The 15,967-nt window shown below is 44.2% G+C and overlaps 1 long non-coding RNA gene across 1 annotated transcript; it reads right to left on the reverse strand.

The window, feature by feature from the left end:
- Positions 1-7,029: 7,029 nt before the first annotated feature.
- LOC138850008 (uncharacterized) lies at positions 7,030-13,834 on the reverse strand. The gene is made up of 2 exons (XR_011389393.2): positions 13,670-13,834; positions 7,030-7,400 (listed from the first exon to the last, which is right to left on the reverse strand). It is a non-coding gene; the product is annotated as an uncharacterized LOC138850008 (long non-coding RNA).
- Positions 13,835-15,967: the final 2,133 nt, after the last annotated feature.

A 15,967-nucleotide genomic window follows, 5' to 3' on the forward strand; every position in this document is an offset into this window, starting at 1 on the left:
AGAAGGAGGTACTTTTCTTTAGAGGGAGGAGAGAACTTTCACTTTGCTTATGTCCCTGTCTTTTTTATTTATTTATTTATTTGAAAGACAGAGTTACAGAGAGAAATAGAGACAGAGAGAGAGGTCTTCCATCTGCTGGTTCACTCCCCAATTGGCCACAACCGCTGGAGCTGCGGTGCTCTGAAGCCAGGAGCCAGCAGCTTTTTCTGGATCTCCCATGCTGGTGCAGGGGCCCAAGGACTTGGGTCATCTTCTACTGCTTTCCCAGGCCATAGCAGAGAGCTGGTTCGGAAGTGGAGCAGCTGGGACTTGAACCTGTGCCCATATGGGATTCTGGCACTTCAGGCGGCAGCTTTACCCACTACAACACAGTGCCAACCCCTCACTTAAACAATTTTCTATGAATTTATCCCTTATATTTGTATAGTGTTTTTTTGGGGGGGGGGCAGGCAGTGTGGACAGTGAGAGAGAGAGAGAGAGAGAGAGAGAGAAAGGTCTTCCTTTTCCATTGGTTCACCCCACAATGGCTGCTGTGGCCAGCACGCTGCAGCGGGTGCACCACGCTGATCTGAAGCCAGGAGCCAGGTGCTTCTCCTGGTCTCCCATGGGGTGCAGGGCCCAAGCACTTGGGCCATCCTCCACTGCACTCCCAGGCCACAGCAGAGAGCTGGCCTGGAAGAGGAGCAACCAGGACAGAACCGGCGCCCCGACCGGGACTAGAACCTGATGTGCCGGTGCCACAGGCTGAGGATTAGCCTATTGAGCTGTGCTGACAGCTTGTATAGTGTTTTAAAACTCCATAATATATTTACATGAATCATTTTATCTAAATGTCCTTGAAAAACCTCAATATATAAATAGTATTAACAAATGACCTTATGAGGCTCAGAATATAATATGTGAATTATTCAGTTCAATCTTCACAACAAATCTATTAGGTAGCTATTGTTGTCATCTCCAATTCACAGGTGAGGAAGTTGAGGAAGAGTGCGATGAAGGGCTTTGATCAAATTCAAGGTTGTTGAGAATATTAATAGTAGACTTGGGTTTAGAATTCTTGCATTACTTCCAGGATAACTTCTGAATGCTGGAGGCAAGGAGATGAGGAAGATGCAGCTCTTCTCCTTTCCCAACCTTGCCTTTCTTCTCTCGTGGTTCATGGCAGGACTTTTCCACCTGGGCACTATTGATATTAGACCTTTGATAATCCTCTGTTGGGGGATGGTCCTGTGCGTTGTTTGATGTTTCATAGCATCATTGGCTTCTCACTAGGTGTCATCAACACTCCCCCATTTCCCTAGTTGTGACACCAAAATATCCCCAGAAATCTCCACTATCCACTGCAAGGGGCAAGGCCATGCCCAAGGCTGGGACTCTGCTCTGTTTGGACTGTGCACAGATCCTGTGTCCAAAGGCTCTGGATGGCTTCCACCCTGAATGGAAGCTTCTCTGGTGCCTGGGCTGGCCTGCTGCGGTGTCTCCCGCCCTGGTGGGATCCCTACCCTGCCTTTTTTAGTGACTTCACCTTCAGTCACTCCTGCTCCTGAGGAGATTAGATTCACCTTTTCACCTCTCTTTCTTCTGTTCTCTCTAAAGTCCAGGAAAGGAAGTCAAGGAAAGACCCACACTGACTTCTCCTCTGATTCTGTATTTATTAGCCAAGCAAACAACAAGTGTATGTGGCTATGTGGCTGTTATACTGCAGGTGAAAATATGACATACATGGATTTGATTGGATTTATCTCTAATTGGGATGGTCAATTAGAGAAGCTGATCTATATTTACTCCTAGGAAAAAAATCTTTTCACAAGTCTATCAAAAAGCGTTTAATAAATCCCTAACCTGAATTTGTTTAGCACAGTAGCTTAAATGTCAGATGTATTGTTTCCATACAGAAATAAAGAGGCAATAATTTGGAATTTTATTTTAAGTATCACATATTTTTTTCACTTATCTGATCTTTCTACCACCCCTGGATATGCCCAGACTGCTTTGGAAAGCCTGGGTTGCTCCTTGTCTTTTGTGTGTTTTCGTACATTCTATTGGAATGTTTTCTTTCAGACATTTGTGTCTGCCAAGTCTATGACATTTCTCTCATGGTGTGTGGCGCTGTGAGTCACCAATGCTTACTGTTAAGCTGGGGCTTAATTTCTGCACTAATTCTGCTGTGTGCCCCACAGCCTACCAGGGCCGTGTTTATAGTGGACTCAGAAGTGGCTTTTGGAAGGATAGTGAGATTTCTGGAAAGAAAGACTTACAGGCCTTGATCAACTTGTTTTGTGATTTCAATTTATCAGGACAGTTGCTCTTAACTCACGGCATGTTGTGGTTTAGTGAAGGAATTGCTGCTCACTTTTCCAGTTTTGATTTACTAGTAAGTGACTACAGTGATGAAGGGCCTAGGGTTTTGTGTGGTTGACAGCTTTCAGCTCCTCTGAATCTTCTCCCATGTTCCATTTTCTGGTTTTCTTTTTGAATTATTTTTTTCCAGGAAAGTTTTCCTTACAGTCACCATTTGAATGATGCAGGACCCAGCCAGGTCGAGAGTTATGAGGCTGTGAAATAGGTTTAAATACGGCAGCTCTCACAAGTGGCTTCACTGGTCATGTGAGATTTGCAGGAACAACCATCGCCCCAATTATGCCTAACAACCTTCCCTCTTCACCACTGACCATTATCGGATGATAACATTACCCACTTTGGGAAGGGCATCTGACCCAGTGGTTGAAGTGCCACTCGGGTTGTCTGCAGTCCCTATCAGCAAGCCTGGGTTCCAGTGCCAGCTCCACTTTGAATTATAGCTTCCTGCTACTGTACACCGTGGGTGGCTGCAGGGGGTAGCTCACATAGTTGGGTCCTTAACACCCTTGTGGGAGATCTGGGATGAGTTCTGTGCTCCTGGTTTTGGACTGGCCCAATACCTGGTTGTGTGGGCTTTTGGGGATTGAAGCATGAGGATAAAGTCTCTCCTTGACAGAACTGCAGAAATCCAGAACCAGCTTCTTAACATAATCGGAAACCCTACTAAGAGGGGACTTAAATCATAAGGATTTTCTTGTTTCCTTGGTGGTATTTCCAGTGATGGTTTTATAACCTGCAGCTAAAAGTAACAATGGCCACTGAAGGTCAGCAACCAGAGTTCACACACTCATTACCAAGGTTAACGATAAAGCCCCAGGCTTTCGAGCTCTGGTAGAACCTCTTCTTTATGCCTCTCTAACTCTGTATATGTAGTTTATGAAGTTAAAGAAATACTTATCAATTAGGTTCATTTGGTCAATAGTGTAGATTAGCTCTGTTGTTTCTTTGTTGATTTTTTGTCTAGTTGATCTGTTCATTGATGAAAATGGGTTGTTGAAATCCCCCATTATTATTGTGTTGAAGCCTATTTCTCCCTTTAGATACATTAGCATTTGCTTTAAATAGCCAGGCACCCTAGCACTGTGTACATATACATTTTGAGATTGGATTATTCTTTATAGTCCTTGTCTATATTCTTGAAGAAGAGTATAGTTTTTCTATTTAATATTTGCTGAATTCTTTATTTGGTAAATGGTTAAGCTTGTGAGTATAAAGAAAATTCACAGTATGTCATTGTAAAAATTAAAAGAAAAACTAGAAGGAGAAGTGAAGGTGAGGGTGAAGGAGGGAGTCAGGATACTATGGATATTATGCCCTTAAAACTATATATATGAAATACCAAAAAGTTAAAAAATAAACAAAGAAATTTAAAAAGTACTTGCCAAGTACTTATACAACTGAACAATAAGATGTGTGGGTAATAGGATAGAAAATGATATAATTTCAAATCATGTTTAATTCAGAAGAATCTTTAAAATTGATGAAATCCAGCAGAAGCAATGTGAGAGAGTAGGTCCCAACATAAACAAGTCTACATAATATTTAAGTTTGGATTAATACAAAACCATGTAGAAGCGCTGAAATCCTGTACTCTGTAATTTAAATACTTTATGGCAGTTTACTTTGTCCTCAGGCCTGCCACTGTGGGGTTTCTCTTAGATTCTTCTTCACCTTGAAGTCACACTGTGGGTAGGCACTGTGGAGCTCATTTTCTTATTGCCTACAAAGGAAATAGCATAGCTAGGGAGCAGTTTTCCAGCTCTCCAAGACAAGTTCATACACTCTCCTTTGCCTTTTTACATCCAGGCCGCAGTATCTAAGCTAAAGTTTCTCTCAAACATTCTGAGCACTCTTGAAAGGGTTTGGCCTTTCGTTCATAATTGCATTTACATTAAGGGCAAAAGCAAAGTTGATAAAAGGCTTAGGCATACAGATGGCATTTTGAATATAACTCTTTAAGATATAGAGCCTTATAAGATTTGGAAATCAAAATTACTTTTGGACTGACAGTCTGTATGCAGGCAGCCGAGGTGCTAAGTTGCCTCCACAGCCTCTGAAAGGAAAAGATGAGCTCAATCTACCATGGCTGTGCTACCGAATGACTACAAGATGTTCGACTACGCTAACTCTGAGCAGGGTAATGCACTGTGACATGTTCAGAGGAAGTATTGGATTCCACGAGACAAGAAAGCCAGTGATACAGGCTTTTATGTAGGTTGATTAATAAACTGCACAAAGCATTACACCCACATCAATGAGCTTTCTCTGGAATAATGCATAACAAGAGGTGAAAAACTTCTCCTCCAATAGCTGGCAGCAAAATTCATCTCAGGAATGGAACAGGCTCTGGTGGGCAGAGCACTAGAGGACAACTCTGGAGAAGGCCTGTGTTAACTGGTTCTGCAGAGACCCGAGGGCACTGGCACACTTCTCAACACAAGGACAAGAAACATCTTTGTGCTGTTGGAGAAGGGTGACGGAAGAGCAGTGGTGGAGGGTAAGGTGTAGAGACACAGTGTGGCCCCAGAGCCATAGGACAGTGGAAGGGCTGAGGGCTTCCGAGGGCATCTTGATCAGTTTGAAGATCTTTGCAGTGGGAGCTCTTCTGCAGCCCTCCTCCAGGTCTCCAATAGAATCTGGTCAACAGCGACAGCAACATCACCTTTTATGAGTGGAGTTTTGTGGAGTCCAAGGAAGGGGCTGCACCATACCTCCAGGCCTGTGCACTGCTGGTCAGAGACAGCATTCACAGGGTGGTGAGGAGGTGCATAGACTGAAGAAGGTGGGGGGAGGGGCGGGGGAGTAGGAAAATGTTAAGCACCAGCACCTTGTCTTCCTGCTGCTTTTTTGGAAATGATTGGAAATCATGGGAAGGGTTTGAGGATTTGAGGAACACCTTCAGTTTTTTTTTCCTTCTTTTAAAAAATTGATTTACTTTATCCTATATTTTTGTTTTTAAAAAATATTTATTTTGTTTCTTTGAAAGGTAGAGTTACAGAGAGGAAGACAGAGAGAGAGAGAGAGGAGAGAGAGAAAGAGAGAGAGAGAAAGAGAGACAGATCCTCCATCCTCTGCTTTATTCCCCCAAATGGCCACAAGAACTGGGGGCCGAGTCAGGCCAAAGCCTGGATCCTGGAATTGCATCTGGATCTCCCATGTGGATGCAGGGATCCAAACATTTGGACCATCCTCTGCTGCCTTATCAGGCACATTAGCAGGGAGCTAGGTCATAAGTGGACCAGCTGGGACTCAAATCAGCACCCATATTGGATGCTGGAATTGCAGGGGGTGACTTAAGTTGCCACGCCACCATGCCAGCCCAGAGAAACACCTACCTGTTACTTGCAATTAGACTGGTGAGGTCTACACTGGACAGGGGTTTGGCCATTTATGTCTGGACTGTTCTTGTGTCCACAGGCCAGGCCTGTTTATTTGCAGCTCCAAGTGCCTCTTCTATGCCTCTTGCTCCTCTAGTTGGCTTCAGGGCATTGGGAGAGAGCCTGTTGTAGAGCCTGGGCAGTTTAGAAGGAGGGAGGAGAGTAAGGTCAGAGTTCTGTTCCCCTAACTTCCTCCCTGCGCCATCACCTTGGGTTAAATGTGGCCTTGTTGTGAAGATCACTGCTTTCTTTCCAGGGAACTGTCTTTCCTTTCAGGTTTAAATAACCCTTCCCTTCCCTCTTAGCTCATCCTTAGGGCAGGTGGTTGGCAATCTTGGTTTGCCAGGGCTAAGGGCATTTCTAGACATGGGATTTTGAGTTTTTAAACTGGGAATCTGGGGATGATGTTGTGGTGCAGTGGGTTAAGCTGCTGCCTGTCATGCCAGCATCCCATATAGGCACAAATTCAAGTCCCAGCTGCTCCATTCCCAATCCAGCTCCCTGCTAATGCACCTGGGAAAGCAGCAGAGGATGATTCAAGTGCTTGGTACCCTGCACCCATATGGGAAACCCAGATGTATTTCCAGGCTCCAGGTTTTGGCCTGGCTCAGCCCCCAGCCTCAGTGCTTGTAGCCATTTGGGGGAATAAACCAGTGGATGGAGGATCTCTCTCTCTCTCTCTCCCTCTCTCTCTCCCTCTCTCTCTCAGTTTATCCCTCTCTGTGTGACTGCCTTTCAAACAGGTAAAATAAATCTTAAAAAAAAAACACACAAAATACTTGGAAGTCCCAGACAAATGGGGGCAAGTTTGTCATCCTAGTTCTAGAATCATTGTCGGGTGGCTGGTCTAGGCTCTTGTCTCCAATGCAAGAAAGAATTCAAGGATGAGATGGAGGCAAAGGTCAGCAAAGAAGCAAGATTTATTTGCATGCAAAGCAAAAGTACACACTCAAGAAAGAGTGCAGGTATGCTCGATAGAGAGCTGCACTCGTTGAGATTCCAGTCCATCCCTTTAAATGATCTAGAGGCATAAGGGATAGTGTCTGGCACAGGGGTTAATTGAATATTCATAAGGGATGGAGTTTGGGGTGGGGCTCAAGTACTGGCCTTTTTTTTTTTTCAAAACTTGGAAATGTCATGCTGTCAAGTGAATGATGGAAATAGGTGTATCAGCCACGGTAATTTTATTACAATGACTTTGTAAGAGCTAAAGGGAATTATGAGGATGCTGCTGGCAGCCATGTTAGTTATTTTTAGCTGGTACCAATTTCAAGCTGCGAAACCAAGGAAGTTTTTTTTTTTTTAAGGTTTATTTATTTATTTGAAAGGCAGAGTTTCACACAGAGAGAAAGAGAGGCAGAAAGAGAGAGAGAAAGAGAGAAGTCTTCCATCTGCTGGTTCGCTCCCCAATTGGCTGCAATGACCGGAGCTGCACAGATCTGAAGCCAGGAGCCAGGAGCTTCCTCTAAGTCTTCCCACACGAGTGCAAGGGCCCAAGCGCTTGGGCCATCTTCCATTGCTTTCCCAGACCGTAGCAGACAGCTGGATCAGAAGTGTAGCAGCCAGGACTTGAACCGGTGCCCTATGGGATGCCAGCACTGCAGGCAGAGGCTTTACCCGCTATGCCACAGCGCCAGCCCCGCCAAGGAAGTTTTGATTTTCCTGCATGGAAAGAAAGGTGTGGTTTTGGCAGTACAGATGGCACTGCAGTACAACTGGGACTGCAAAAGGCTGGCAATCTCAGCTCCCCTATGTTAGCTATCTCCCTGCCTACATCATGGCTACTAGCTCCTCTGCTGTTTCTAGTCTAGAACTATTTCTTGTGGTTCCCCTATACTTCATACCTACCTTTGCAGATAGTCTACAACATCCATGTTCATTTCTTCTCTGGCTTTCGTTTACTCTCCTGCCAAATGAAAGTGCTACCCTTAAAGATTCTTTGCATTTTTTTTCAGTACCAACATCATCTGATTGACATCTGACAACACCTGACTGTAGTAGTTTAGAACATCTTGACCTTGACCTCTTAAACTCTTCTCAGTACTTAATTCCCACTGTAATCTTCTAGGGATTTTGCCCAACAAATTCTTGCGGGCCTCCTATTGTCCTGCCTTGGCTCAGCTCTGGGGAAACTGAGATGAAGGTCAAGTGATCCTGGCTCTGGAGAAGGTCATGTCTGCTTAAGAGAGGGGAGGGAAGGAGAGGCCAGACTGTTGCCAGATCACTGCAGCTCGGTATATTGTCTGTGGAGCAAGATCTATACATGGTACCCCAGAGGACCAAGGAGTAGTACCAGCCAAGTCCAAGGGGCCACAGAAGGCTTTTTGGAGGAAGGGGCAGCTGACCTGAGTATTCAGTGATGTGTAGGGGTTGGGTGAAGAGGAGCAGAGGACGTGAAAAGGGCAGGTGGAGCCTTCTTTGCAGAGAAACAGCAGGAGCCGAGGCCTGGAGAAGGCTAGGGACGTAAGTCAGGGCACCAATATCTTCTATTTTTTAAAGATTTATTTTGTTTATTTGAAAGGCAGAATTAGAGAGAGAGAAAGGGAAAGGCAAAGAGAGAGAGAGAGGGACAAAGAAATCTTTCACACACTGGTTCACTCCCCAAATGGCCGAAATGTCTGGCTAGACCAGACAGAAACCAGGATCCAGGAGCTTCCTCTGGGGCTCCCATGTAGGTGCAGGGGTCCTAGCACTTGGGCCATCTTTTGTTGCTTTCCCAGGAGCATCAGCAGGGAGCTGAATTGGAAGTGGAGCTGCTGGGACTTGAACCGGTACCCAAATGGGATGCTAGTGCTGCTGGCAGCAGCTTAACCTGCTAAGCCACAATGTCAGACCTGGGGTTAACAATTTTCAATGATCTATTTTGGTGGAGACAAGGATGTATGTTAGGAGATAAGCCTTGAGAAGTTGGCAAGCCCAGCTTAAAGACAGTCTGGCAGGCTGCCTAAGGAGTGGCCTCGTATCTTGTGGATAGCAGAACACTACTAAAGGATGGATTGCTTTCATCAATGAGCAGGGTGATCTGATATCTAATATCTAGTTTGTTTTTTTTTTTTTTTTGTGGAAATAAAATACAAAAAATATCTCTTGACCAACTCCAATGGGAAAAATGAGTAAGGGCAGGAGCTTTGCCCTGTGGTTAAGATGTTGCTTGGGACACCTGCATTCCATATTGGACTGTGTGGGTTTGAGTCCTGGCTCTGGTGTTGATCAAGATTCCTACTAATGTGCACCCTGAGAGGCTGGTGATTGTTTAAGTAGTTGGATCCCTGCCACCTATTTGGGGGACCCAGATTGAGTTCTTGGCTCATGGTTCCAGCCTGGTTGAACCCTAGTTGCCACAAGCATTTGGAAAGTGAACCAGTGGGTAGGAGATCTCTCTGTGTACGTATGTCTCTGTAACTCTTCCTTTCAAATAAATTTATAAAAAAATAAAAAAGGATTTTTAACAAAAAACAGTAATATATTATTCAGCAACATTTCTGAAATGGTGCTCAAACAATGAAAACTTAAATCTTGTCCTCAGCTACATGAAATGCTAAACTGGTGCTTCTCATAAGAAAACTGAGCCAACTCCAATCCAAAAACCTCTGAAGCAAAAATAGCCAGCTATCAGGGCTGATAGCTTCACCTTGATTGCATTCATTCGTTTCCTTCAACATTCATTTTGGTTAAGCCAAATTGGTAGGATTGGAGTTCTGAGTGCCAAATCATGTCCTATTTGTATTTGCATCACTAGCAATTAAGACATGTTTGGCACATGGAACAGTTCAATAAATGTCTGTTCTATGAAAAGCCCTTCACTGAGCACTGGATTAGCAGCAAGCAAGGACAAGAATAGAGTTACAAGACACAAAGTTTCTGTCCCCACACGTTAAAGGCTGTGTGAAGACCTTGAGTTAAACCCACTATAAAAGGACGTTGAATTCTTTTGGAGCAATTCGAAACAGACGTAGAGTGGGTACTAAATGAAATGAGAAATTATTGCTATTGTGTTAGGTTTCATGACACTGTGGTTATATAAAAAACTGTCTTTTAAATGTAGGTGTTAATAATATGAAGTTAGAGATTTCCATTAAAATGTTGTCACTTATGCTTCAAAAAGTATCTTTAAAAACAAGCAAATTAAAATCATTACTGAAATAACAAGAAATAAAGAACAGAGGAATTAAGGAGAAAGTGAGCTACTTCCAGTCTGGGAGAAACCTCTAGACTTGAAAACACAACACTTACAATGTTGTACCTACTGGAGAATCACTTTGCTGTATGAAGTAAAAGTATAATCACAACATTACAGATCAGGCAGGATAAATCCCAAAAGAAATACATCTGGAGTCAGTTTTCTTAGGCTTAAAGGAATACATCTCAGATTGAAGTCATTTTTTCTTTCCTATTTTTTACATTAATGAGCAAGTTTTCTTGTCTCCACTCTAAGTCAATAACATTGAAAAGAAAGATAAATGGGGCAACACGCTTGCTTGTCCCAAGCTGCTTCCAAGGTAGGAGAACCATCTGGGTAGCTGTCAGTAGAGAATGCCCCCTTGAGGGTTATTATCAAGGATCTTAATGACACAATTTTTTTCCCTCTCACCAATTCATTAAAATCTTACGAAGTATCTGCCATGTCTTGAGCAATGTAGCAATGTACTAGGCACAGAAGCAGAAAATACAACAGAGTTCTTGCCCGTGTCACATGTTTTTGCCTGTGAGAGCTGCCATAGCCAAAGGCCATGACAGAACCTTGTTTCCTCACAGTTCTGGAGCCTCGTAGGCTGGGATCTTGGTGCTGGCAAATTCTGTTTCTAGGGAGGCCTCTCTGGTTGTAAAGAGCTGTCTTCTCTGTGTACATGTGGAGAGACAGGAGAGAGAGATCGCTTCCTCCCCCTGTGAAGACCCTACCCTGTGACCCCTTTTAATCTGTATGAGCTCTTTGTAGGCTCTGTCACTGGATTCTGTCACACTGGCGGACATGGACATAACCTGATCTATAACATGATGCTGGCGCACATCTCGGGGGTGTGGTCAGTGTGCAAAGAGCTTTTGTCTGTGGGATCCCTTTCTTGACGTCAATCTTGGCAGTGACCTGGTGAAGTGAGCCACCTTACAACTGACCCTCCTTTGAATCCACAGCCCAGGTGGTTTCCCGCCTCGCCCAAGGTCACGTCGATAATAAAAGGCAGCTGGGTCTTTGCACCTGGACTCCAGTACTCACCCCCATCATACCACATTCTGCTCTTCCTTATGCTGCTTCTGGCAACACAAAGAAATTGCAGGTGCAATGTGAATACTGTGTAGAACCCTGCACACCTGGGACAGGGTGAGCACTGCCAGCTCGTTTGGTCCCAGGCAAACCTTGGAGTGAATCTTTGGTGTGGCTTTGTTCAGTGCAAGCACATCCTGACACTTCAGAGGAGATCTTCTGTTACCAGTTAATTATCACTTAAATTTGTCAGTAAGGGAAAACGCGCCTCTCACATTTTATTTTAAAATATGAAAATCCGGGAAAATGTTGAGGTGACTAAGTGCTCCTCCACCTCCACAGGCGGTGCCCTGGTCAGCCTGAAACTTGGTGGCAGAGGCTGCCAGTGAGGTCCCTGGGGTGCTCTGACACAGCTGGGAATCTGGGAACTGGAGAGTTTTCACTGAACAAACAACCTGGTGTGAGTCTGGGGAGGGAAAGGAGAGGGATGGGAATAAAAGGCAGAGCTGGAAGCAATGGTGTAGGGGTGATGTGTACCTGGAGGGGCTGCCAGGACACGAAGGCTATGCATCATGTGATTCTGTTTCTATAAAATGTCCAGAAAAGGCAAATCTAGAGAGACGGGAGGCAGGGTCGTGGGTGCCAGGAGTTGGAGGGTGGAGTGCGGTGGGTGGGAGTTGCTGCTCAAGGGGCACAGGTTTTCCCGTGGGGTGCTGAGCCTTCTGGAACTGGATGACAGTTGCAAACTTTGAGAATGTAGGAAATGTCATTAGTGGCTGTTTTTTGAGTTAGGAATATTTTACCACAATAAAAAACTACGCCAAGAACTAGCAACAAAAGCCATCTGATAGGTTGGCTAATACACTTCCATATCTAAGGAACTTCTACAATATACCTAAAGAATGGCTATCCATATTGTACAAGCTTATTTCGTTTTTAGGAAGCCCTAATTGTCAGAAATTCACTATTAATGTGAATTAAAATCCATCACCTATGGAGACAGATCAGGATAAAAAGGCTGTCAGATGTCTTAGATGTCCCCCACACTGATATTTTTTGCCTACAGAAAAGATGTGGTTCTGGGTGAGGGGCTACAGACTTGTGAGGGCAGCTTTTCTTTTACAAAGGAAACACTCCCATTGAAAGCAGAGTGGCTGCATCTTCCTGAAAAGATAAAACAAAAGCTCTTGTGTGGGATATACAAGCTATGCCTCTGATTCGTCCAGAAGTCAGTTGTTGTTTATTCAAAATCCAGCCTTAATGAGCACTACCATAGATTGTATAGGAATCTAAGGAAATTTTTCAGAATTTTCTATTTGAAGAAATATGCTATCATGCTCATTTTAAAAGAAGAAAATATGACCCTACTTGCCCGAGAAAACCTATATTTACCCAAAATGTTATGTTGTTTACAAACAGCTAATGGTACAATGTCTTTAAATAATGAACCTCCCAAGGGCATTTTTTTATATTTATAAAATATAATTCATCCACCACATTTCCCAAGACACATCTATGTTGTAAACCCAAGTACATATGTGCATTGTATATGCTACAACAAGAGTTAACACTGGCAGAGTTCACCACTAGGGGCAATTACTAGTTCAGAAATTGTTTTATATCCTGATCTCATTAGCAGTGATGAAGAGCAGTAGAAAACAGTGGCTCCCTCTGAGCAGAGCTCAGGGGCTTTGCAGGGAAACAGCAACTTCTCTTGGCTTCCGTAGGTCCCCAGGCCAGGGCACCCCAGTCCCCCATTGTCAAGCTCCAGCTCCCTGTGGTGCTCCTCACAGCAACTCTGAGCACCCCAACTAATGAGGGTTCCCTTCTACTGGGTTGTGGGAGAGCACTGTGGTGGCACAAAAAAAAGGACACGTGCATTTTGTCCCTGGCAACTTGCACTGCTTTGTATTTTCCACGCTCTGCTTTTAGATGATCCCTGGCTTAGGAACATTTGAACAATGTCTTATCTTTTGTCATCATTGTAGCGGAAAAATACTAGCCTGAGGAAGTGGGCTGCCAGAAGCTGTCAGAGCCTGCCCACCTTTCGTGTTTGGGGATGACGTGAGAGGCTTTCTGCAACCCATACTCAGAGCTGACTCAATGTAGGGGAGAAGCCAGAAATACCAGGGTGTCGCAGGAGAAATAGGAGAGCAGCAAGGGAGAAGCAAGAGGACAGGGAGCTTTGTTTCAGACCTGAGGCAGAGGAGACATAACCAGGTTACAACACAAAGGACATAAAAAGCATATATCTCTACCAGAAAGGGGTGAGGGCTGGGGAGAGAAGGACCCACGCCAAGATCCTATTCATGAAAGCTTTGAGGCCTGTGATTTTCTCTAAATATGGGAGGGGCAGGCAGCTTGAGCTGAGGGAGAAGCTGAGAACTCAGTGCATGGTGCAAACTTTCCCTCCCCCGCCCTCCCTTCCTGTGGATTTATTAGGCAGCCAGGCAGATCAGTGTGCAAAGAATAGGTTTGCTGGATAACAGCTGGGTAAATGGCAAATTATGCAATTTTGCGGGCGCACACAGATCTGCATTTTGCACAGAAATGAAATTACACGAGGCAAAGGGCTGGCTGTGCCAGCGCCAGGGCCGAGCTCCCTCCTCGCTGCTCCATGCTGGGGCAGAGTTTTATGCTTTGTGCTGGAGCAGGGTTTTATTTGGAGTCTGTCTTGCAGCTTGCAGTTCTGGGCTGCACCATCCCCAGCACGGAGGAGGTGTTTACTCACCAGTTTGAAGAGGACATTTTAACTCTCCATCCTCCCCTCCAGCGTGCCGTATTGATTTTCTGCTGTGAGGAGACAGAAAGGCCTTTCTTCAAAGTACCTTTGCAGGCGGAGAGGGCTGGGGACCAGACTTGGCAAACGAGGGCCTGCATTCAGGGAAGGCAGAATCTGTTTCTTCCTTGCGAATTGTGGTTTGTGCAATTTACTAGTCATAACAAGTTCATGCTTTACTGTTAGTTGTTCAGGAAAAATCCAACAGATTGAAGCTGTTTCATCACTTACTTAGTCTAAACAAGTCTGGATAATTAGCCTGGCTAATTAATACCTAAATGTATTGTGCAGTTTGAGCTGACATATTTTGAAGATAGGGCCAGTTCAAAAGTGTAGAAATAATCACTAAACAAAACTGGGCACGAGACATCTTTCCATGGGATTTCACCTTGAATATGCAAATACTTACTCTGTCTTTGGAAGTGTGATGTGCAAAAATGAGAGGAATTTGAAAATTCTCCAACCTGTGAACTCTTTTTATTTTTTACAGGAGTTTATGGAAACCCTGATCCTGCCTTGCAGTCATAAAAAGCTTACCAGTAAAGAAGGAAACAATAACAGAGATATCCCTTGCTTTAAAAATACTCAATGTGTAATGTGCTGAATTTGTAGTCATGATAAAGCAGAGAGTTCATCTTTTATCACTTTGAAATTATGGACTCAGGTTCAATCACTCCCCGTCATTCACTAAAGTTAAGTATGAATATCCTTGCCTGTCTTTCGAAAGGGCTGGAATCACATACACCCAACACCTGCAGGCTCAATATGAGATTGCAACTTACTTCTATTGGACTTAAATACCATCACATATAGTATTCAGGTATAGGAGAAATTCCAGTGATGCAGAGAGAGCAGAAAAGATGGGGTATTTTGACCAAAGAGGAACTGGTTTATCAACTCATTGATTCATTTGAGATCTATTGCCTGAGAAGTCACTGGAGGAGATGAAAGGAGATAAATGGTGAATGGAATTCCAAACTATTTTTTAAACCAAATAAGCCTTTTATTTTAAGATTTATTTATTTATTTGAAAAGCAGTGTTACAGAGAGGCAGAGGCACAGAGAGAGAGAGAGAGAGAGAGAGATCTTCCATCTAGTGATTTATTCCCCAAATGACTGCAATGGCTGGAGCTAGGCTGATCAGAAGCCAGGAGCCAGGAGCTTCTTCTGGTCTCCCACATAGGTTCAGAGGCCAAAGACGTGGGCCATCTTCTACTGCTTTCCCAGGCCATAGCATAGAGCTGGATCAGAAATGGAGCAGCTGGGACTAGAACTGGCACCCATATGGGATGTGGGCACTGCAGGAGGCAGCTTTACCTGCTATGCCACATTGCCAGCCCCCCAACTATCTGAAAACTAGAAAATCTGTCCTAAATACGTTATTGGTAGCTTCCCATACTAGAGGTGGAACTATTACATCCACATCTTCTTTGTTTAAGAAAGAACAATTGGAGCCCTTTAGTTATGTGGATATAGGGCAAATTTGTGTAGAAGGTTCTTGGACAGAGGGAACTGATTCCTTTGCATTTAGCATTCAGGTTCTATAATGTGTCTGATGGATTGAAGTGACCATGATTGAAGACTGTCGTTTGTAACTGAGACCTGAAGAGGAAACTCAAGAAGAGAGGAGGGCAGTTTACAGGGTGGCCAGGGTCAGCATCCTCCCTGGCAGACACAGGGCATGGCTGGCGCTAGAACACCTCGTGGCCTAGGACATACTGTGGCTTTGGAAGCCAATCATGCTGTGCAGTGAGCAGTGCTCAGCGTAAGGTGGGGGAGAGAAGCTACTCCCACCCTTCCCTGAGCCTGAGGGAACACTGCCCTCCCAGCAAGGTTCAGGACTCCAGAGCATGACCAAGAGCAAACAGGGTCTGCTCAGGATTGCTGGAATGTTGGGTTAAGGGACTGTTTTTGGTAGACACTCATGAGGCTAAGAACAGGGCATTTCAGAAGGCAGACCCAATTTCCCATCTTATTGGAGTTTTTGACTTACTTTGTGGCTTGGGGAATTGTGCAGGGGATATTTGTATAGATAAAGGAAATACATTCATGGGATAAATAGAAATAGTGATCTGAATTAGTTAATTTAAAAAAAAATGAAATGTGACCTAATCATAAGCCTGAAGAAACAAATAGTGTGTGTTTGTTTTTGGTGTGTGTGTGTGTTATATATGGTGGTTTGAACTGGATTTGGCTCTCCAAACTCACGCACACATTGAAACCACCAAGTCTTATGTTGAAAGGTAATGG

The sequence above is a fragment of the Oryctolagus cuniculus genome, chromosome 6 (assembly GCF_051225735.1).
Source record: "Oryctolagus cuniculus isolate XC-2025 breed Fujian yellow rabbit chromosome 6, ASM5122573v1, whole genome shotgun sequence".
Classification (NCBI taxonomy): domain Eukaryota; kingdom Metazoa; phylum Chordata; class Mammalia; order Lagomorpha; family Leporidae; genus Oryctolagus; species Oryctolagus cuniculus.